This window comes from Tachyglossus aculeatus, chromosome 4 (genome assembly GCF_015852505.1).
Source record: "Tachyglossus aculeatus isolate mTacAcu1 chromosome 4, mTacAcu1.pri, whole genome shotgun sequence".
Lineage (NCBI taxonomy): Eukaryota > Metazoa > Chordata > Mammalia > Monotremata > Tachyglossidae > Tachyglossus > Tachyglossus aculeatus.
Window position 1 is genome coordinate 54,467,244 of NC_052069.1, and position 24,976 is coordinate 54,492,219.

At 41.6% G+C, this 24,976-nt stretch overlaps 1 protein-coding gene across 1 annotated transcript in view; it reads right to left on the bottom strand.

Moving 5' to 3' along the window:
* FRRS1 (ferric chelate reductase 1) overlaps positions 1-22,225 on the bottom strand; it is a 62,141-nt gene extending 39,916 nt beyond the window's left edge. The window contains exon 1 of the mRNA XM_038745588.1: positions 22,193-22,225. The gene's annotated coding sequence lies outside the window, so the exon portion shown is untranslated. The remainder of the gene's footprint in view (positions 1-22,192) is intronic.
* Positions 22,226-24,976: the final 2,751 nt, after the last annotated feature.

The following is a 24,976-nucleotide window of genomic DNA, read 5'->3' on the forward strand; positions in this document are numbered from 1 at the left end:
TAGCATACAGTGTGCATTGTTGGAACCAGCTCAATGCTATATTCACAAACAGAATAACACAAGGCAGTTTCTGTACCCAAACCTGTGAAAATGATGCAGGTTGAAGAAGCTACCTGGGTTGAGTACCTGCTAAATCTCCTCACCCTCTGAAAATGTCAGATCCTCCATATTTTTATATTGCAATGCCATATAACTACAAGCATGTGGGATAGTTCTTTTTTTAATGGTATCTGTTAAGCACTTACATTGTGCCAGGCTCCTTACTAAGCACTGGGGTAAATACAAGTTAATCAGGTTGGACACAATCCATGTCCCACATGGGGCTCACAGTCTTAATTCCCATTTTACAGACAAGGTAACAGGCACAGAGAAATTAAGTGACTTGCCCGAGTCACACAGCAAACAAGTGGCAGAATTGGAATTAGAACCCAGGTCCTACTGACTCTCAAGCCTATGCATGCTCTGTCCACTAAGCCATGCTGCTTCTCACAAGGCTTACAGCTGCTGATGGTTTCTCACCCTCCCCAGGCTACAGCAAGGGCTTATGGAAGTCCCAATGAGATGGAGACTGGGCAGCTTCTCTTTGGCCCAAAGGTCTCCAGTACAGATGCATGGAAGCAGCTGGGGCCTCATCCCGCTGCTGCTGATGGTTTCTCAGCAGGTGTGTATGTGTTAGTTAAAGGAAGGGCCCCAAATACACTCTTCACCCAACACTGGTAGTCAATTCCATCCCACAATAGGCTCTTTGCAAGTCATGAAAACCTCCATGACTAAGAAGATTTGTCAGTGAAAAAATATCTATTATGAGATTCATTACCCAATACACTTATAGCCTCATAGCATTAGTTTCAAGGTGAAGAGTCAAGTGACAAGCTAAAAACTAGATATGAATTTGGAATTGCCTGATAGTCTGAAAAACTCCCTATCACAGAGTCTTTCAGATCACCGGGCAATTCCAAATTCATATCTATCACAGAGACCTTTGACACTAAATACTTCAATTCAGCAACAGAGGTAATAATGAAGTGGATTAAGGGCTTTTTGCTACCTAGTTTCATGATGCTGCAGGCTTCAGACACCTCCCAAAGGCAAGCGTAATTAATTCAATCAATGGTATTTATTGAGTACTTACTGCCTGCACAGCTCTGTACTAAGCGCATTATGCTCAACTCATCTCTCTCATTCAACCCACATAGTCAATGTCATCAAATCCTGTAGGCTTTACCTTAACAACATCATTAAAATCCACCCTTTCCTCTCCATCCAAATTAGTACCATGTTAATCCAAACACTTATTCTATCCCTCCTTCATTACTGCTAGAGCCCCCTTGCTAACCTTCCTGCCTCCTGTTTCTCCCCATTCTAGTCCATAGTCCACTCTGCTGCCTGGATCATTTTTCTACAAAAACATTCAGTCCACATTTTCCCACTCCTCAACAATCTCCAGTGGTTGCCTATCCACCTCCAAATGAAACATAAACTCCTTACCATTGGCTTTAAAGCACTTACTCACCTTACCTTCTCCTACCTCACCTTGCTACTCTCCAGCCCACACGCTTTGCTCCTTTAATGCCAACCTACTCGCTGTATCTCAAGCTCACTCATCTTACCACTGACCCCTCACCACATCCTACCTCTGGCCTGGAATGCTCTCCCTCTTCAATCAATCAATCGTATTTATTGAGCGCTTACTGTGTGCAGAGCACTGTACTAAGCACTTGGGAAGTACAAGTTGGCAACATATAGAGACGGTCCCTACCCAACAGTGGGCTCACAGTCTAGATGATCTTCATATCTTCATAATCTTCATATCCAAAAGATTACTCTCCCTACCCCAAGTCAAATTAAAAGCCCATCTCCTCCAAGAGGCCTTTCCCGACTCATTTCCTTTTTTTCCCCACTGTCTTCTGTGTCACCCTTGCATTTGGATTTGCACCCTTTATCCATCCCTCCCTCAACCCCAAAGAATTTATGTTCATAGCCATAATTGATTTATATTAATTCTGTCTCCCCCTCTAGACTGTAAGCTCACTGTGGGAAGTACTGTTACATCGTTCTCCCCCAAGTGCTTAATATAGTGCTCTGCACACTATAAGTACTCAATAAATATCATTAAGTGACTGAGAAAGTGCAATATAGTAAAGTTGGTAGGCATGTTCCCTGTCCACAAGGACCTTATAGTCCACAGGGGGAAATAAAAATTAAAATAAATTACAGATAGAGGAAAGAGTTGAGTAAAAAAATATTTATACAAGTGCTGTGGGGCCAGGATGAGCATCTAGGTTTATATCCCAGTCTGCTCTCTGATATATTTGGAAACCCAGAGAGAGGCTCTGGGAGATGAGTGGGTTGTGGGCCTCAATTCCTTTTCAATCAATGGCATTTACTGAACACCAAAACAGCATGGCTTAGTGGAAACAACATGAGCCTGTGAGTTAGAGGCCCTGGGATCTAATTCTGATTCTACCCCTTACCTGCTGGGTGATCTTGGGCAAATCACAATAATAATAATAGTAACGGTATTTGTTAAGCACTCATTATATGCCAAGCACTATTCTAAGTGCTAACTCTCTTTGCCTCAGTTCCCTCAACTGCAAAATGGGGATTCAATACCTGTTCTACCTCCCTACTTACTCTGTGAGTCTCATATGGGAGCTGATTATCCTTTATCTACTCAAGCACATAGGACAGTACTAGCCATATAGTAACTGCTTAACAAATCCTGCAATTATTATTAACAATTACTGTTTGCAGAGCACTGTACTAAGCACTTGGGAGAGTACATACAATGGATAGACACTATACCTGCCACAGCACTCTTCTCCCATGACTCCAGTCACCCCTCTAAGTTTAGTAGTTTATTCAGGCTTTAATAGAGGCTGACTGGTCACACTGGGCCCTGTTTCAAGGAATATTAGCTGGAAAAGAGAATCCCACTGGCACCCATCTTTCCAGGGACAAAAAGCAAACTGTTTCTCCCAGAAACTGTGGCTGCATATCCACGTTCATACACAGCAGCCTGCCCGCTCCTGTTTTTGATCTATATAACAGAGGGCGTGAAAGTGTCTGGAATGTAGAAGATTAGGCCTCAAATGTGGCTTTGCAGTTGCTATCTTATGCAGCATCCATTCACAGGTCAAGTGGGTTGTGGTAGAAATGTTTTCTATTTAAAGGCTTTTTTACTCTGAATAATTGTACTATCCTCAACTGCAGAGACAAAGGTTTATAACTAAAGCCCAGAGAAGTGAGCAATTTAACACTGTAAGCAACAGAGAGACATAAGAGAGACTTGGGAGTTGAGCAAGCAACAGTTGCCTTCTCAGGCTTAGAGAATTCAAAATCTTTGTTATTTGTTATGTGCTCTGCAGATCACCATTCTACCAGAGGACACCTCAGTTTCTGTGACTATTTGCCTTGTCTGATGCCGTCGAGTCATCTCCAACCCATAGCGACGCCGTGGACACATCTCTCCCAGAAAGTCCCACCCCCACCTCAATCATTCTGGTAGTAGATCCAGACAGTTTTCTTGGTAAAAATCCAGAAGTGGTTTACCATTGCCACCTCCATGCAGTCAACTCGAGTCTTTGCCCTCGATTTTCTCCCATGCTGCTGCCCAGCACAAGAGAGTTTTGACTTGTATCAGATTGCCTTCCACTCGCTAGCCACTGTCCAAGCTAGAAATGGAATGGACAGGCCTCTGCTTGACTCTCCCTTCATAGTTGAGAAACTCTTTAGGTGCGACCCTGAGAGGGGGTGACTATTTACTGCAGAATTAAATTGATAAAAAGAAAGGGCATTCTCCCCACCAGCGTGGCTCAGTGGAAAGAGCACAGGCTTGGGAGTCAGAAGTCATGGGTTCTAATCCCAGCTCTGCCACTTGTCAGCTGTGTGACTTTGGGCAAGTCACTTAACTTCTCTGTGCCTCAGTTACCTCATCTGTAAAATGGGGATTAAGATTGTGAGCCCCACATGGGACAACCTGATCACCCTGTATCCTCCCCAGCACTTAGAACAGTGCTTTGAACATAGTAAGCACTTAAATACCAAAATCACATCTCCTCAGAAGAATCAATCGTATTTACTGAGCGCTTACGGTGTGCAGAGCACTGTATTAAGCGCTTGGGAAGTACAAGTTGGCAACACAAGTACAAGTTGGCAACACAAGAAGGCCTTCACCGTCTAAGTCTTCATTTCCCCTACCCTCTTCTCCCTTCTGGATCTGTACCCTTTAGAGCCCTTGATATCTGCCCTACCCTCAGCTCCATAACACTTACGTACCTATGTGTAAATTATTTATATTAATGACTGTCTCCCCCTTTAGACTGTAAGCTGGTTGCGGGCAAGCAACATATCTATCAACTCTGTTATACTATACTCTCCCAGGTGCTTAGTACAGTGCTCTGCATGCAGTAAGCACTCAATAAATACCATTGATTGACAGTCTCCCAAGGGCCTAGTAGTGTTCCATACACAGTAAGAGCTCAATAAATACCATTGATTAACGGGGTTACCTATGATTGGGCAGTGGAGGCAAAAATATGAAACACTGAGACTATACGGTAGTTTCTTAAAAGGGTTGGAAATCCTTGCTGTGCATGAATAGCAGAGGTAAAAAAATAAAAATCCCTCAACTGACCCTTAATCCCCATTTGTCATGTACTTTAATGTGGTTAAACATGCTATCAGCAATACAATTGAACCAAACCATTTGTTGAGCTAAGACATAGTAAGCGCTTAACAAACGCCATTATTATTATTATTATTATTATTATTATTATTATTATTATTAGGCAGGGTCTGTTTCTACCAAAACCCTCCTCTTTTTAAAAACTCAGGCAGAAATCAAGTGACCTGACATCACTTTTCTTGACTTTAGTGAGAGAATATTTCAAAATATTTCAATGTTCCAAGGCTACTAATTGATGTTTAGTAAGTATATGCAGGTTTACTGCAGGAATGCCCTACCGAAAATTAAAAGTGTTTCCTTTGCCCACAGGGTTTGCCGTTCAAAAAAAGCCCAGTTGAAAGTGTACAGGACCAGGTGTCAGGACAATTTAGTCTAGTCCTAACTCCCAACTCTAGTCTCAACTAGAGAAGCAGCGTGGCTCAGTGGAAAGAGCATGGGCTTTGGAGTCAGAGGTCATGGGTTCAAATCCCAGCTCCACCACTTGTCAGCTGTGTGACTTTGGGTGAGTTACTTAACTTCTCTGGGCCTCAATTACCTCATCTGTAAAATGGGGACTGTGAGGCCCCCCCGTGGGACAACCTGATCACCTTGTAACCTCCGCAGTGCTTAGAACAGTGCTTTGCACATAGTAAGCACTTAATAAATGTCATTATTATTATTATTAGACTCCTCCCATGGCCTGCTGTGTGACTTCATTTACCTTCTATGTCTCAATTTCCTCATCAATAAAATGGGGCTAAAATATCTGTCCTCCCTTTTAGACTGTGAATCCTGCATGGTCAGGGATTGTGTCCAAATTCATGTAAATTTACTCCAACACTTATCAGAATGATTAGCATGTAATAAGCACTAAAGACCACTTTAACAATTTCCTTTACCTGGGTGCTTGTCTACCACCAAAAAAAGTTGTATTTCCTTTTTACCCCTCATCTCTCCCAGATCCCTTTCTCTTTTTCGCATGGAGAATGAAGAGAGGATTTCAAGGTGTGAAAGTGGACAGAGGGGAAGATGGGGAAGAATACAAATACATAATAATAATAATAGTAATAAGGCATTTGTTAAGCACCTTATACTATGTGCTAAGAACTGGGGTAGAAAAAAGATAACCAGGTTGGATACAATCCTTGTCCCACATGCCCACATGGAGCTCACAGTCTAAGTAGAGATATTGAATTCCCATTTTACAGTTGAGGAAACTGAGGCACAGAGAAGTTAAGTGATTTGCCCAACATCACACAGCAGACAAGTGGCAGAGCTAGAATTGGAACCCAAGTCCTCTGACTCCCAGGCCATGCTCTTCAGAGAAACAGTGAGGCTTAGTGGAAAGATCACAAGCTTGGGAGTCAAGAGGACATTGCTTCTAATCCTGGCTCCACCACTTGTCTGCTGTGTGACCTTGGGTAAGCCAATTAACTTCTCTGTGCCTCAGTTACCTCATCTGTAAAATGGGGATTAAGACTGTGAGCCCCACATGGGACAACCTGATTATCTTGTATCTACCCTAGTGCTTAGAACAGTGCTTGGCACATAGTAAGTGCTTAACAAATACCATTATTATTATTATTCAGTTTCAGGGAAAATCTTGAAAGGAGGCCTTACAACCCTTTGGGGCGGCATCATCCTGGGATGGAGAGAGAATGCAGTTATCAATAATATTTAAGTACTTACTATTTGCAGTGTAGTAAGCGCTTGAGAGAGTACAATATAACAGAGGTGATACATACGTTCCCTGTCCACAAAAACCTTATAATCTAAAGGGGGAGACAGACAATGTAAATAACAGATATGCACTTAAGTGCTATGGGGCTGAGAGGGGTGAATCCACTGCTTTAAGCATCCTTAAGTGGAAAGGGGATGCTTGATTCTTCCAAAATTACCATGATCCAAGAGCCTGAATGCAATTACGCCAGTATTAAGAAATACTACCTTGCGAGTATGTAAATTATATTTATTAACCAGTTACTATATATCAAGCACTGAAATATAGTTATAAAATAATCAGATCAGACCCAATCTGTCCCAAGAAGGAAAGAGGACAGGTATTTTATCCCCATTTTACAGATGAGGAAACTGAAGCACAGAGAAAAGAAGTGACTTGCCCAAAAGTATCGCAACAGATAAATGGCAGAGCCAGATCTAGCAACCAGTTCAGTATGGCCTAGTGGAAAGCGCACAGTTCTGAAAGTCAGATGATCTGGTTCGCCCATTGTTGGGTAGAGACCGTCTCTATATGTTGCTGACTTGAACTTCCCAATAAATACGATTCATTCAATAAATATGATTGAATGAATAATCCTAGCTCTACCACTTGCCTGATGTGTGACCTTGGGCAAGTCACAACTTCTCTATACCTCTGTTTCCTCACCTGTAAAATGGGGGATTAAATAACTGCCCTCTCTCCCAGACTGTGAGTCCCAATGTCGGACAAGGACTGTATCCATCCCATCCTGTATCAGCCAGATTACTTGCCACACAATGTTTAACAAATACCACAATTATATAGTCTCTTTCCTCCCAGTCCCCTGTTCTTTTCACTAGGCCTTAATGCCTCCCTACACTTCCTTTATTAATACTGAGGAAAATAAATTCCTCAACCCCAGTAGTAGAAGCCTTCTTCAGGCTATTATGCATCATACTGTGAAACCAGTAAATGCAGTACTTGAACTAAATATAAAGACAATCTATCCAACCAGGACTCCCTTGTACATACAAGGGAGTGTCTCCCCCAGTTATTGTACTCTCCCACACACTTAATACAGTGCTCTGCACACAATAAGTGCTCAGTAACTACCACTGACTAATCTAGAAAGCCTAGTTAGGTCAAATAAAAAAAGAATTAGAGGTTTACTGCTTTAAAGTGACTTATGGTTGTGTATTTTCTCAATTCTCCAGGTGTTTCATGGAAGCTATTACCAAGATCCTTCAAAGGGAACAGGGCAGGTAAGGCCCTAACTGGAGAAATACTGCAATTGGATTACTCATACTAACAGAGAAGCAGCATAGCCTAGTGGATAGTTCATGGGCTTGGGAGTCAGGGGGACTTCGATTCTGATCCTGGCTCCACTCCTTGTCTGCTGGGCGACCTTAGGCAAGTCACTTCACTTCTCTGTGTCTCAGTTACCTCATCTTTAAAATGGGGATTAAGACTGTGAGCCCCATGTGGGACAGGGACTGTGTCCACCCTGTTAAGCTTGTATTTACTCTAGTGTTTAGTACAATACTTGACATAGTAAATGCTTAACAAATACCATAAACAAACAATAGTTGTGATTCATACACATGAGGTAGATTACCTAGTCAATATATTTAAACTCCTTTAGAAACTGCTAGTTTAGTGCTTTAGTGCTCATACATTACTAAACTTTAGTGCTCATACATTATGGGCACTATTTTCTGGAAAATTCCAGAATTTGATCTGCAGTTAATACAAAATGATTATTTTGTCTGAATTCCACAATTATTTTATCATTTTTGTGATTTATCCAAATCAGTGTGGCTGATTTGATATATATGTTCTATCTCATATATGAGATATGATATGAAATATGATATGAGAAGCAGCATGGCTTAGTGAATAGAACATAGGCCTGGGAGACCTAGAAGGACCTGGGTTTTAATCCCAGATCTGCCATGTGTCTGCTGTGTGACCTTGGGTGAGTCACTTTACTTCTCTGTGCCTCAGTTACCTCATCTGTAAAAGGGGGATTAAGTGTGTAAGCCCAATGTGGGACAGGGACTATATCCAACTTGATTAACTTGCATCTACCCCAGTGCTTAGAACAGTGGTTGGCACATAAGCACCATTATTATTATTAATATTATTATTATTATTCCTTGAATGGAAATATCCTACATGAGAAGAATATTATCTGAAATTTCATTTCAGAATGCCCTAAGGCAGAAAAATGAATAAATGCTTGAGGTGGTTTTCAACATAAAAGAATACAAGTCATTTAAATTAAATTAGTAACAACTCGGCTCACAGGCAGAAGAAAGGGGGCTTTGTGTCTTGCAAATTCTGTAATTACTTCTGAAATATAAAACCATTATGAAGACTTGGAAGTCACAAAGTGAAACAGTGAGCTGTTAAGGAATAATAAGAGTTTAGGTACAAGAGACTTGACTATTGGCCTGAAGATTATAAGTCTAGAGGTTGAAGGGCTGGGGGGCTAAAGTATACTTCCACAAAGAAAATATTTATGAGCAACTCACCTTCAACAAAGTGTCCTTTGCAAAGACATAAGGGAATTATCTTTTGCAGAAATTAATTACTCCAGGTCAAATTTTTTAAAAATTGTATTTATTGAGAACTTACTATGTGCTAAGCACTGTACTAAGCACTTGGGCAAGTACAACAATTAGCAGATACATTCCCTGCCCACAACAAGTTTACAGTCCAGAGGGAGTATGTCTTTCCACATACCCACTTCTAGAATGTGAAGGTTCCATTTTTGCAAAATTTCACATTATGTAAAACGCATTCTGCCTAACCTGATACACATGCCATTTTCTCACACTCCTTAATCACCTATTAGAGTTCTAACTAAAGCACATGTGAAAACCTATGTCAGGTCACAACTGTTCTTTTTGGGGTATGACAACTACCACAAATGTTTACCACAAAACAGAGATTAAGATCTGTGGTCCTTACCCACAGGGCACTGTCACTTTCCAGAGGTAGAAATGAGGAGACAAAGAGGAAAGAAGGAACTCTGATGATTATAACAGGGAGAAGTAGAAAAACTAGAAGAGCATGGGACTAAGACACCATCAGCTGCTCATCTGCTATGAGTCTGTAATGGAGTTAGCAAGATAACTTGGAAAAATTGAATGTGTACACACAAATCTAACAAATTATTTTGGATAATCTGAATTAGACACCAGAAGAACTGGACGCTGTAGCGTTTAAGTTTCCTTCCAGGCATGAACTACAGCCCAGTACCAAGAAAAAAAAATGTACTTCTAATTTCCAGAAGCTCAATGGTATGCACACTTACACTGTGCAGAACACTATATTAAGCTCAGCAGTTAATAATGTGTATTTATTAATGAATTACTCCTTACTTCCTTACTGTAAGCAGTATGGCACAGTGGATAGGGCATAAGCCTGGGAGTCAGAAGGTCATGAGTTCTGATCCCGGCTCTGCCACTTGTCTGCTGTGTGACCTTGGGCAAGTCACTTCACTTCTCTGGGCCTCAGTTATCTCATCTGTAAAACAGGGATTGAGACTATGAGCCACACATGGGACAGGGACTCTGTCGTACCTGATTTGCTTGTATCCACCTAGTGCTTAGTAGGGTGTCTGGAACATAGTAAGCACTTAAATACCATAATGATTAATTATTATTATTCACATTTAACCAAGTTTTAGGCATGTTTTATTAACAACCAAAGTAGAAATAAAATATGTTGTTGCTCCCTAGATTCAAAGATTGGAGAAATTCAAAATGCAATGACAGTCTGTTGTATGAGAGGCCTTATGATGACCAATCACAGCTGACTGTTAGAAGATTTTTTATTTTGGATAATTTGGCCCAGGACTCTCCACACTGACCAGAGGTCAAGATATCTAACTCAGAGATCCTGAAAAAGGTAGAAGGAGGGATAACATCACATTCCCGATTATCCTCATCTCAATAAATGACCTGGGTTCTAACCCCAGCTCCACCACCTGTGTGCTGTGTGATCTTGAGCAAGTCATTTAATTTTTGTGCCTCAATTACCTTTGCCTGTTAAATGGGGATTAAGACTGTAAGCCACATTTAGACTGTGTATGATTTGATTAGCTTGTATGTACCTCAGTGCTTAATACAAAGCCTGGCACATAGTAAGTGTGTAAATATGAAAAAAATTGGAGGAAAAAAATCAATAATTTTAGATCAGTTATCAGCCTTCACTGCCATTAAAGTGGCAAACATTTCCAGTAACCTTTATGAGAACAAAAGAAAAGGACACTGGTTATGGAAATAACCCCTTACACCCTAACAAGATTGAGAAACACAAAATTAAAAAGGGAGGAGAGATGGGCAGAAAAAGGTGGAGGCGGTTGTGTAAGGATAAAATTCAAATTTAGACACATAGAGGATTAGCCATGGTGAATCGTTTGAGGCTCTAAAAAAGGGAAAGCTCCCAGCAGTGATGAAACTTGAGACAAAACCCTTTACTAAACAGAATGGGTGGAAGGGAAAGGAAGATGCTTTACTATAGAGTCAATCCAATGATTTTTTTTATCAGATGGGTATTGGTTCTTCTAAGAATTAGTATCATTAACTTCTAAGAATCTAGGTTTATGATTTCAGAGGAAAATCCCACGAGAGTCAAAAATTGTAATCATTTGCTTAAATCATGCTCTTTTTGCCCCCAGCTATTCCAGATCTTTGATGCATTCCTAAAATTCCACTCTCTCTTACCCCGATGACCTTGTCAATTACTCTGTGGATGAACCTTAAACCGTCAAACATGAGTGCCTCAGTATCATCACCTTTCCAGTTTTCTCCCACCCAACTTTTTCATTCTTTTCTGCTGTCTCTTAAGAGGAGATTTTCAGCCTGCTGTCAAAATCTACTGGTGCCAGTTCCACAAAAGAATTTCACTTTGATGCTATTTGGCAAATCCCTTAAAGTTGGGCAGCCATGAATCCAGCGCAGAAGGCCAACAATGCTTTCCCAAGTCCTTTAGGTGTCACTTCAGGGGAAGCAGGCAGAGTTGGCCCTTCCTCTCATCTCCCCTCATTCCCCATTTTCCCCTCAGCAAATGTGGCCACGTACCCCACCTAGGAGTGAGCTCTGAATTCAAACTGTGCTAGCAGAGTCCTCCCTGTGAGCAGGAATGTGTCTGTTATACTGTACTCTCTCAAGTGCTTAGTTCAGTGTTTTGCACACAGTAAGCACTCAATAAATGAGAAGCAGTGTGGCTTCGTGGAAAGAGCACAGGCTTTGGAGTCAAAGGTCATGGGTTCAAATCCTGGCTCCACCAATTGTCAGCTGTGTGACTTTAGGCAAGTCACTTAACTTCTCTGTGCCTCAGTTACCTCATCTGTAAAATGGGGATTAAGACTGTGAGCCCCCCGTGGGACAATCTGATCACCCTGTAACCTCCCCAGTGCTTAGAACAGTACTTTGCACATAGTAAGCACTTAATAAATGTCATTATTACCATTATTACTATTAATAAATACAATTGAATGAATGAATCCCCTGCCTGGATTCAGCTGGGGGCTACAAAGCTTGCACTAGGCACATTTTAAAACAAAAACTTAACCTCATTTTCTTCAAGCATTCTGGAACATTTTCAGCTATGAAACATGGAATTCCTGGCAAATGTCACAGAAACTTCGGGGGCCCAACCTTCCCAACTCCCCTCTCCAGCCCCCACCCCAACAGCTGTGAATCTGAACAGTGCTAAGGAAGCCCCCATTTCCCACCCAGACCCAGTGAACGGAAAAGTTTCCATTTTTTAAAAAACAAGAAGTCTAAGGGGACTGATCCAGTCCCTAAGTAGTGCAGTGCTGGTGCTGCTGCCACCATTTTCTTTCACCTGCAACCACCCAACAGATTTTGTCTGAAGGAATCAATTGGAGGAAGTCCCCCTCTAGACTGTAGACTTCTTGTGGGCAGGGAATATGTCTGTTATATTGTACTCTCCCAAGTGCTTAGTACCATAAGCGCTCAATAAGTGGAATTGACTGACAGATCAACGGAAAGACTGGAAGAGGTGTCCAATCAACTCAATCAATCGTATTTATTGAGCACTTACTGTGTGCAGAGCACTGTACTAAATGCTTGGGAAGTACAAGTTGGCAACATATAGAGACAGTCCCTACCCAACAGTGGGCTCACACCTGTCTAGGGGAACCATTCATTCATTCGTTCAATCATATTTGAGTGCTTACTGTGTGCAGAGCACTGTACTAAGCGCTTGGGAAGTACAAGTCGGCAACATATCGAGATGGTCCCTACCCAACATTGGGCTCACAGTCTAGAAGGGGGAGACAAAAAAACAAAAAACAAAACCCAAGGAAGCAACCCATAAACAATACATAAATCAATGTTTTTAACTGGTGAAATACGATCAAAGAACGCAGTCTATAAGCTATATTTTCTTGTGGTGGGTCTTACTTTTATCTGGAGTAAACTTCTCCTATGCCCCTGTCAACTCCACCTCCTCCTCCCATCATACTTTCTATAAGCAATCGTACCCATTTCTCTTTCCTCCCTGACAAACCACCCTCTCTGATGGCTCCTTTTCCTCTGCCTTCAAACATACCCATGTGTCTCATATCTCTTTAAAAAAAAAACAACAAACAATTCTGGACACTATCTGTGCCATTCAGTCATCAACCCATCTCCCTCCTCTCATTCCTGCCCAAACTGCTTAGACCCACTCTCTCTACTTCTTCTTGTCCAGCTCCCTTATTAACTCTCTACACTCCCTATCACTCCACTCAAATTCAGTGTTCCCAAACCTCCTCACCTCCCTTCAATACAGTGGACCACTCTTCACCTGGAAACATAATTGAACTTTGTTTTGGGGTTTGTTTTTTTTTCCTGACAGAGATCTCTCCTGGTTCTTCTTTTACATTACTGGTTGAGAAGCAGCATGGCTCAGTGGAAAGAGCACGGGCTTTGGCGTCAGAGGTCATGGGTTGAGCTGTGCAACTTTGGGCAAGTCACTTAACTTCTTTATGCCTCAGTTACCTCATCTGTAAAATGGGGATTGACTGTGAGCCCTACATGGGACAACCTTATCACACTGTAACCTCCCCAGTGCTTAGAACAGTGCTTTGCACATAGTAAGCACTTAATAAATGCCATCATTATTATTATTATTATATCCTTTTCAGTCTTTCACCAGCTCTTCCTCTGCCTCTCACTACCTAGCAGTGGATGTCTCAACACTCTATTTTGGGTTCCCTTTTCCTGTCTATTACCATTCACTCTTCTTGGCCCTGGGGGTACCCAGGGCTTCAACTATCACCTTTATGTAACTGATTCCCAAATCTACCTCTCTAGCCCTGACCTTTCTCCTCCTCTGCCCTACTGCCTTTCCTCCTGTCGACAGGACATTCTGACATCCTACCAGGACCTCAAACTCAACGCGTTCAAAATTAAACTCATCTGCCTTCCTAACTTTTCAATCACATTTGACAGTCATCTTTCCCTCTTTCAAGTCCCTAACCTTGGCAATATCCTCAACTTCTCCCTCTTCATCCTCCATGTTCAGTCTGCTGTCATTCCTGTCATTTCCTCCTGCACAAGATTCCCAGAATCTGTCCTCTCCAAATTGTCACCACACTGATCCAACTGTCTGTCATATCCCATATGACTACTGCTTCAGCCTCCTCATGGAGAAGCAGTGTGGCTCAGTGGAAAGATCATGGGCTTGGGAGTCAGAGGTCGTGGGTTCTAATTCCAACTCCACCACTTGTCAGCTGGGTGACTTTAAGCAAGTCACTTAACTTCTCTGGGCCTCAGTTACCTCATCTATAAAACTGGAATTAAAACTGTGAGCCCCCTGTGGGACAACCTGATCACCTTGTATCCCCCCCAGCGCTTAGAACAGTGCTTCGCACATAGTAAGTGCTTAAATGCCATCATTATTATAGGCCTTCCCAGACTGAGCCCCCTTTTTCGTCTCCTCCCCATCCCCCCACCCTACCTCCTTCCCCTCCCCACAGCACTTGTATATATTTGTACAGATTTATTAGTCTATTTATTTTACTTGTACATATTTATTATTCTATTTTGTTAATGATGTGTATATTGCTATAATTCTACTTATTCTGACGATTTTGACACCTGTCTACATGTATTGTTTTGTTTTCTGTCTCCCCCTTCTAGACGGTGAGCCCATTGTTGGGTAGGGACAGTCTCTATATATTGCCAACTTATACTTCCCAAGTGCTTAGTACAGTGCTCTGCACACAGTAAGTGCTCAATAAATACAACTGAATGAATGAATGAATTTCCTGATGTCTTTCAGCCTCTCCTTCTCCAGTCCATCTGTTTTTCTAAAATGTCATCTGTGATATGTGTATATATAAATTATGGTATTAAGCGGTTACTATGTGCAAAGCACTTTACTAAATGCTGGGGTGGATACAAGCAAACTGGGTTGGACACGGTCCCTCTCCCAGTGGGGCTCACAGTCTGAATCTCCATTTTACAGATAAAGTAACTGAGGCCCAGAGAAGAGAACTGATTTGCCCAAGTTCACACAGCAGACAAGTGGCGGAGCCAGAATTAGAACCCATGGCCTTCTGACTCCGAGGCCCGTGTGCTATTGACTATGCCATGCTGTTCCTCATGAGAAAGAATTAAGCAGATAATTACAATTTTTAATTCTTGTGGGATTTTCCTCTGAAATCACAAAACTAGATTCTTAGAAGTTAGATATTTGATGGTAAGATTGCTCTTAAACTATTTCTAATTTTTCTAGCAATACCAACACCAATCTGATGGGAAATCATGTATCTCAAAAACCTGTGATTGTTGCCCAATCCTCTTTTGCAGCAAGCAGAAACTCCCAACAATTTGCTTTAATGTGTTCAATCAGCTCTCCTCACACTACTTATCCACTCTTCTCCCTCTACACCTCAGTTCATATTCTCATTCCCCTCAAGCTAACCTACTCACTGTGCCTCATTCTCTCAGCCTCTTACTGCTTAGCTCTTGCTCACATCCTCTCCTCTGCCTGGAATTCCTTCTCCCTGCATATGTAACAGACCACAGCTCTTCCCATCTTGAAAGCTCTTCCCCTTCTCCAATTAGTTTCTAATTCCCCAATTCCCACAGGACTCACAGCCTCCTATCACTTATGTACATACCTTAGAAACCATTATTTCTATATATGTGTAATTTACTCTTGTGCCAGTCTCCTTAACTAGATTCTAAATCCCTTGAGGACAAGGATTATGGCTACAAATTCTATTGTACTTTCCCAAGCCCTTGTTACAATGCTCTATGAAAACTAGGTGCTCAATAAATATTGCTGACAACACTTTATCCCTCAACTACTAGAAAATGATGCCAGCATTGGAATTACCATTAAAAGAGCATATTCTTATCTTATATCCTTGTTCTAGTAACACATTAATCTCTGAAAACCCAGCAACATATTCAAATTATGTCAGGAACACTGGGTTTTGGCAGATGCTATGTAAAACTAAAGTATGTTGTTTATATTGTGTGTGTCTATTGTCAGTTCTCCCGTAACATATTTTTAGTACACATTTTGGGTGGAAGTCTGCTGGGGAATTATGAGCATTCTATCCAGACAGATGCATCTTGTTGGTAGAACGTAGTGAAATCAATCAATCATATTTGAGTGCTTAATGTATGCAGAGCACTAAGTGTCTGAGATACTGCAATGCAATAGAGTTGATGGGCGTGCTTCTTGCCTTCAAGGAGCTTACCATCTCCCCTTCCCCACCTCTAGACTGTAAACCCAGTGTGGGCAGGGATTGTCTCTGTTGCTGAAATGTACTTTCCAAGTGCTCAAGTGCTCAAATACAATTGAATGAATAAATCTAATGAGAAAGGCAGACATTAAAATAAGTTATGAATAGGGGAAGTTGTAGAGTATAAGGATATCAATCAATGATATTTATTGAGCACTTACTGTGTGCTTCAGAAATTGGTAATAAGAATTATTTTACCTAAAAGGATTCTCCCCTCCAAGTACTGTTTCAGCTACTTATTTTAAATTTCTTCAATTTTTAATTTGTTCTTATTGTTTGTCATTACCATTTTCTCTGGGTCTGTCCTACCCCACACAGAGTCCCTTCCTAGCTAGTTCAAAAACCGTTTGCACATTTTCTCTCCTTTCTAGTCCCTCTTAATTTCAGGGAAATTGATATTTGTGAATTAACAGCAGGCAGATCTCTATTATCTTGGTTATCAATATGAGTCTGATGGAGACTGATAATGATAACTTTAGTGGCTATTGCAAATTTTATGAGACAAATAGTTTTTGTCTTGGGAAGTAGCATGGCCTAAAGGAGAGAACTTGGGCCTGGAAATCAGAGGACTGGGTTCTAACGCTGGTTTTGCCGCATGCCTGCTGTGTGATCTTCGGTAAGTCACAACTTCTCTGTGCCTCAGTTTCCTCATAATGTAAAATGGTGATTAAATACTTGCTCTCCCTCCTAACAGACTGTGAGCTCCATATGGGACAGGCACTATCTGATCTAATTATACTGTAACTATCTCAATGCTTAGTAAAGTACTTAGCACATAGTAAGCACTTCACAAATACCACCATTATTATTTTGATCATTTAGCTTTTCCAGATTGTTTTCCAAAGGCTGTAGTATAGCAACAAAACTAGTATGAGTAGCCATTATTCCATTCAGGTTCTAGCAAGATTCAACAGCAGCTGACTTGCCAGACAGATCAGCCTGAGTCAACGTTATCTGTGTTTCCTTGGTACACATAATAACACAGGGAAAGCCAGGATTAGTGCCTATGAGTATTAATTTTCTATTGAGCTCTCAACACTACTTTGGTCCTGTCACTAGCATTGTACCGAACTAGGATTTCTTGCTATTGTTTTGCCCTCATCTTCCTATGCCCTATGGAAACTTCATCCTAGTCCTGCCCTTCCTCTCAGCCACTTATTGTCCTTAGCCAGACTTCCTCACAAGACAATAATGATAACTCTGCCAAGAGGCCTAACAAAAAATTAAATGTTAATAATAATAATAATTATGGTATTTGTTTGCTTGGCTTATCATGTGCCAAGCACTGTTCTAAGCACTGAGGTTACAAGGCAACTAGATTGTCCCAGGTGGGGCTCACAATCTTAATCCCCATTTTACAGATGAGGTAACAGGCACAGAGAAGTTAAGTGACTTGCCTAAAAATCACACAGCTGACAAGTGGTGGAGCTGGAATTCGAACCCATGACATCTAAGTATTTTCATTTTCCCAAGTAGCAACATCTGCAGGTCCACGAATACAGTTTTTTGGTCAATGGGAACCAATGTTTAAAGCCAAGTCTGACAAGTCTATCATGTTGCAGAGAAAGCAGCCTATAATGCTGGAGTAGAAGGTCTGAAGAGAAACACACCAGAATGATTTTACTGGGGCAGGAATAGGAAACAGCAAACCTGTGTTCTAACTTCAGATTCATTATGAATTTGTTTCTGGGACAACAATATGACTTAGTGGAAAGCACTGCCCTGAGATACAGGGGACCTAGGTTCTATTCCTAGCTTTGCCACTTGCCTGCTGGGAGATTTTAGGCAAGTCACTTAAATTTACCCAGGCCTCAGGTTTCTCATCTGTAAAATATGGATTAAATACCACTTCTCCCCACCTCAGACTGCGAGTCCCAAGTGGGGCAGGAACTGACAGATTTGATTATCTTATAACTGCCCAAGTGCTTGGCATAGAGTTAGCACTTAAATACTAGAATTATTACAAATACTTCAACTACTATTATTAATAATTACCTAGTATGTCCTTTGAGCCTCGGCTCCGCTTCCTAGGAAGTGAAGTTACAAGTTCTGCTCCCCACTATATACCGAGGATAAGCAGCATTCTGGACCTGGCTGTTTCAGCGCTTCAGGTTTTGAAATTTGGGAGCCTCACCCACCCAAATCCTAGTTTTTCAAAATTTGGCTGCATGGCTGACTGTCACATGATAAGGCCTCAATTTCTTTAGATGACATCTCCGTCTTTCTTCCTGCTGAGTCAACAGCAACATCCAAATCAATCAATGGTACGAGCACTTACTGTGTGCAAAGCACTGTACTAAGTGCTTGGAAGGTAATATATAAGAGTTGGTAGGCACATTCCCTAATTACAATGAACTTAAATCAACCAAAAGTAGTTACTGAGTGCTTACTCTGTATAGGGAGTACAAAACAGTAGAATTAGCAGACATGATCCCTGCCCTAGAAAAGCTTACAAATCTAGTGAAGAGACAGACTTTAGAAAAAGGTACAGGTAGAAGTAAGCAACAATCCAGGAATAAGTAGTAGTCACTGGAGAAGTGATTGAGAAGTCCCTGGAGAAGTCACTGAGAAGCAGTATGGCCTGAATAGAACAAGGGCCTGGGAATCAGAAGAATCTGGGTTCTAATCCCTACTCCACCATATGTCTGCCGTGTGACTATGGGCAAGTTACTTAACCTCTCTGTGCCTCAGTTATCTCATCTGTAAAATGGGGTTAAGACTCTGAGCCCCTTGTGGGACAGGGCCCAACCCAATTTGCTTGTATCCACCCCAGCGCTTAGAACAGTGCCTAGTGCTTAGTAAAAGCTTAATACCACAATTATTATTATTTTTGGAAAAGGTAGGACAAGTTATATAGCTGGGCTTCACAGCAACCAGCATCATCAAAAGTCCAGACTGTGACCTGAATATGGGCAGAAAACGTATCTGCCAATTCTGTTGCCATATTATAGTCTCCCAAGCACTTAGTACAGTGTTCTGCACAAATTAGCGCTCAATAAGCAGCCTGGCTCAGTGGCAAGAGCCCGGGTTTGGGAGTCAGAGGTCATGGGTCCTAATCCCAGCTCTGCCACTTGTCAGCTGTGTGACCTTGGGCAAGTCACTTCACTGGGCTTCAGTTACCTCATATGTAAAATGAGGATTAAGACTGTGAGCCCCATGTGGGACAACCTGATAACCTTGTATCCCCCCAGCACTTGGCAAATTCCATCATTATTATTATTAAATACAACTGAATGAATGAATCCTCTGCACATAGTAAATGCTCAATAAATAAATACCGAGACAACATGTGTCATGAATTACATTCTTTATAGTTGTCATGGTTTCGGGTGCTACCTGGCCAGAAATATGCACCTCTCTCTGGTCCACACTTCCACGAGCCCCAGAACCCGGCTTCTCTGCTCGAGCACACAGTAAGTGCTCAATAAATATGACTGATTGATTGATTGATTGAGAAGCCTCCTTACGGGTATGAGGCTGGCCTGTGCAGATCGAGATATCTTGCAGTTCCATGTTCTGGTCCCTCTCCACTTGTCAGCTTGGTTTCCTCCAGCTCCCTGACAGACTCTGGAGCTGATAAATCCTCCAGAGGCACAACCCCATTGAAACCAGAACCTGGCTGCTGTGGGCCCACATCTATAAGTGGTTTGGGAAGGCCATAATAATAATAATAATGATGATGGCATTTGTTAAGTGCTTACTATGTGCCAAGCACTGTTCTGAGCGCTGTGGGGGGCGGGGGGGGGTGGTAGGGGACTACAAGGTAATCAGGTTGCCCCATGTGGGGCTCACAGTCTTAGTCCCCATTTTACAGATGAGGTAACTGAGGCACAGAGAAGTGAATTGCCCAAAATCACACAGCTGACAAGTGGCAGAGCCAGAATTAGAACCCACAACCTCTGACTCCCAAGCCCGGGCTCTTTCCACATGCTGTTAGTACAAAAAGGCATACAGTCAGAAAAGCAGCATTATCCAGTGAAATGATCACAGGCCTGTGAGTCAGAGGACTTGGGTTCTAATTCTGGCTCTGCCAACTGCCTGTTGTGTGACCTTGGGCAAGTCATTTAACTTCTCTGTGCCTCAGTTTCCTCAACTGTAAAACAGGGATTAAATAACTGTTCTCCCGCCTACTTAGACGATGAGCCCCAAGTGGGACAGGGTCTGTATCCAACCTGATCAACTTCTACCTACTGCCGCACTTACAACAGTTCTTGACACAAACTGTTTAAAATGGTAGTAATAATAATAATAGTAAAGCCACCCTGGAATTACTTTCCCACAGAGTTGTGCTTCCCTTATCCTGTCCTCAGGCTAGGATGTGGTGTCCACAATTTCAATCAAAATGATACTTTATAATATTTTTGAAGAGCTCATCATGCTACTAAAATAAACCATAATGCCTCCAAACTCCTCTGCTTGTGATTATTGGTTTATTAAGAACCAATAAGCTTCTGAATTTCTCTAAGAAACATTTTTCTCCAAGAGCATGTTCTTTTCACAAAATAAATCAGGAAAATAAAAAGTGACTTTTATTGAGTGTGCACTGTAGGCGCTCAGCCCTGTACTAAGTACTTCAGAGAGTTTGTCAGAAGGCACGAAGCTTGCCCTCCAGGAACTTACATTTTAATAGAGACCAGGGGCTAAATGTGAGAAAGTTGAGATCCTTTCCTATTCAAAACCACACACTCCAACACCTGCAAAATGATTATGCACAAAATTTCTTGTTAAATTAAAATAAAGGGAAGTCTTGTTCTAATTTTGCCTTTGAAAAACAGTGCTCACATACAATGTTCTCTATAAGTTATTTGAAATTTACAAACCCAGTCCACACACTTGGCTCCTCTAATGTCAATTTACTCATTGCACCTCAATCTCATCCATCTCACTGCTGACCACATCCTCCCTCAGCCCTGTAACACCCTCCCCTTTCATGTACAAAAGACCATCACCCTCCCTACCATCACAGCCTTATTAAAATCACATCTCCTATTAAGCTTCCTTTTCCCCTTCTTGGTATTAAGACTGCGAGCCCTATGTAGGAGAGGGACTGTGGCCAAGTCGACTATCTTCTATCTACCCCAGCGTTTAGAACAGTGCCTGGCCATAATAAAGTGCTTAACAAATACCATAATTATTATTCCCTCCTCTGCATCGCCTAAGTACTTGGATCTGTATTCACTCATTCAATCGTATTTATTGAGCACTTACTGGGGGCAGAACACTGTACTAAGCACTTGAAAAGTACAATTCGGCAACAGAGGCAATCCCTACCCAACAACGGGCTTGCAGTCTAGAAACTTGGCTCTGTACCCTTTAAGCACATGCTATTCAACTGATCCTCAGCCCCACAGCACTTAGGACTGTAACGATAAATTCCTTACATTAATGTCTGCCTCCCCCCCCTCCAGACCGTGAGCAGAGAATGTGTTTGTTGTTGTTTTGTACTCTCCCAAGGGTTTAGTACAGTGCTTTGCACACAGTAAGTACTCATTAAATATAATTGAATCAAAGTAAACGCTCAAGAAATACCATTCATTGGCAGCATAGAAAAATGCAAAATTGGAAATAAAAGATCATTTAGCAAAGTAAGTCATGATTTCCCTGATCTCTGATAAAACTTCTGGCTAAAAGTTCACAGCTAAATGCGCTGCAACCTTGCTCCTCGTATTCCACTATGAAATCTTAACTCCCAAACTATGTCTATCAACTTCATAAGGCTTTTTTTAAAGCATACACACTCAAGATTTTCTTTTCACTGTCACTGACCGAATATTCTGTTCCTTTTAACTACTCGTTATCCTAAAAGACAGAAAGTGCTCAATAACCTTTTGCCCTTCCATGCACGCATTCCCACAAAACCAGCACCTAAAAAAGCATTTAATTTAGTCAAACACTTGCCCCTTTCCTCTTGTTTACTCAGCCGACCCTGCCACTATCCATTCTGATAATACAACTACTGTCAATTAGGTGATCATAGGTTACTGCAAGAAATGAGAAAAAAGGTCTTGTTTCTTTTAAAAGAAAGAGATATCTAAACCACACTTACCTCGAGAATGCACAGAGCGATCTCTGGATTCTCTTCCTGTTTTTCTTCCAACTTGTATCACATTACAGCAATGGGGTGGAGCTTGCTTACTCATTAATCAGGGGGGAACAGTCCCCAAAGCTTGGAAATTGCATAATTAGAAACAAGAATGCAACACTTGACTTTAAAGGGGCAATGATCGGTCCGGTTGTATTAATGTCAGATGGGATTGCTTCATATTGAAACCACCAAGTTAGTAAAAATGCAAGCAGGTACTGTCATGCTAAATAAGGACAGACCACAATCTATATATATACTAGCACTTTGGAGGTGACTGTAATGAAGGAAACTTCACCTAATCGATTAAAAGAAAATGTCCATATTTTATTCTCACACCAAGAAGTATCGTATTACAAAAAGGCAGAAAAATTGAGACTAAACCTTTAAACTTTCAAGGCAGACTGAACAGGAAACCACACAGCTTGACACACTCTGTTTGACCCGCATTAGAAATGGCTTTTGTTCCTTCGTTTTCAAAGTCATTCAATTACCCTTACTGGAATAAGTTTTAGGCTGAGGAAGGGAGACATTCAGAAATAGGTGTTTTAAAGGACACCACATTCAGTCACCTTCTAAGTAATCACCTTGGGAAGCCAGAAAACAAACCATGATATCAAACCTTGAAGTTTGTTCTCAGTCTGGGCTTGCAGTATCTATTTATCTATGCTAAAACAGTAAAGAAAGTCAAGAACACTAACCTCTGTTTATCTTATCCTCCCCCATTGGAGACTTTTAAAATGCAATTTTGTAGGACACAAGTATCTTTCTTTGAGAATTCTCATTTACACCTAAACCTAAAAACTATCCCTCACTTTTTTCCTTCATTCCTTCCTTCTCAAAGCTTCCCTCTGGCTATTTTTTAGCTGAATCAGCTGTAGCTCTTCCCTTTGGTTGTATTAGCAGGTGATAAGATATCACAGGTCTTTCTCTTTGTAATTAGGCCCTTTTCAGGGATGTCACCTAATAAGACTCTCAAAAAAAAAAAATCCACCAGGAAATGTGGGGAAAAGGAGTCTGTTATAGGGCCTGAGATTACTGACATTTAATATATACTGAGTGTCCAACAAATGGGACAGTTCACCATAGAGTCCCAGTCGTGAAGAGTTTACATTCCAGAGCAGCCAAATTGTCTCACAGTACATCAATGTAACCTCAGCATCTGAAAACTATGAGATTTTTAGCCATTCAAGTTAGTATGGCTGAAAATAATAAAAATAATAATTGCAGTATTTGTAGAGAAGCAGCGTGGCTCAGTGGAAAGAGCCCGGGCTTTGGAGTCAGAGGTCATGGATTCGAATCCCTACTCCACCACATGTCTGCTGTGTGATCTTGGGCAAGTCACTTAACTTCTCTGGGCCTCACTTACCTCATCTGTAAAATGGGGATTAAGACCGTGAGCCCCACGTGAGACAACCTGATCACCCTGTATCCTCCCCAGCGCCTAGAACAGTGCTTTGCACATAGTAAGCGCTTAACAAATGCCAATTATTACTATTATTATTAAGCGCTTACAATGTGCCAGGCACTATACTAAGCACTGGAGTGGATACAACCAAATCAGGTTGGACAGAGTCCCTGTCCCATGTGGGTCTCAGTCTTAATCTCCATTTTACAGTTGAGGTAACTGAGGCACAGAGAAGTTAAGTGACTTGCCCAAAGACACACAGCAGCAGCAGCAGCATCATCATCAATTGTATTTATTGAGCGCTTACTGTGTGCAGAGCACTGTACTAAGCGCTTGGGAAGTACAAGTTGGCAACATATAGAGACAGTCCCTACCCAACAGTGGGCTCACAGTCTAAAAGGGGGAGACAGAGAAGAAAACCAAACATACTAACAAAATAAAATAAATAGAATAGATATGTACAAGTAAAATAAATAAATAAAGTAACAAATACAGCAGTCAAGTAGCAGAGTGGGGATTAGAACCCATGACCTTCCACCTCCCAGACTGCTGCTCTATCCACAAAGCCATGCTGGCTACTAAATGCCCCTTCCACCCTCTGCACACAGACAGTGTTCTTTGCTAGGTTGTTGAATTGACTATTTGCCACGTCTAATCCTGTTTTCCTAGCCAAATCGAGGCTCTGGAGGTCCCAGGGCTCAGGGAATCAAATGAGCAACTCCTTCACCCACCTCTCTCAACCTTCCCAAAACACAAGCCTTCCACCCTCCCACCTCCAGGTCTACACACCCCTCCACTGCAGGGGCTATTTTTAATTCTCAGAGCAGCACCAAAGAAGGTAAGAGGGGGGAGTAAAGGGGGAGGGGCAGCAGGGCCAGGTCAGGGTGATGCCAGGATGGCCAAGGGCAGCAGACCTGGGGCAGCTGCTCATCTGGCTGTTGCCCAGGATTAAGTGATCTAGTGCTTCTTGCCATGAGATTCAGTTTTCAAATACATAAAAAATTTGTGAGATGAAGAATGGGTGTTGGAAACTTTTCCAGGGATGATCAATTAATCAGTTAATCAGTGGTATTCGCTGAGCGATTATTATGTGCAGAGCACCGTATTAAGTGCTTAGGATTGTTCAGTACAGTAAAGTAAGTAGACCCAAACCCTGCCTAAAAGGAGCTCACTGCTTAGAGGGTGAGATAGACATTAAAATAAATGACAGTTGGGCATTTATATAAATGCTGCAGGGTTTGGGGGGAAGGGTGAATATCAAAGGGTTTAAAGGATACAGTTCCAAATGCATAGGTAATACAGAGGGAAGAGGGAGTAGGGGAAATGAGTTGGGGAATAAT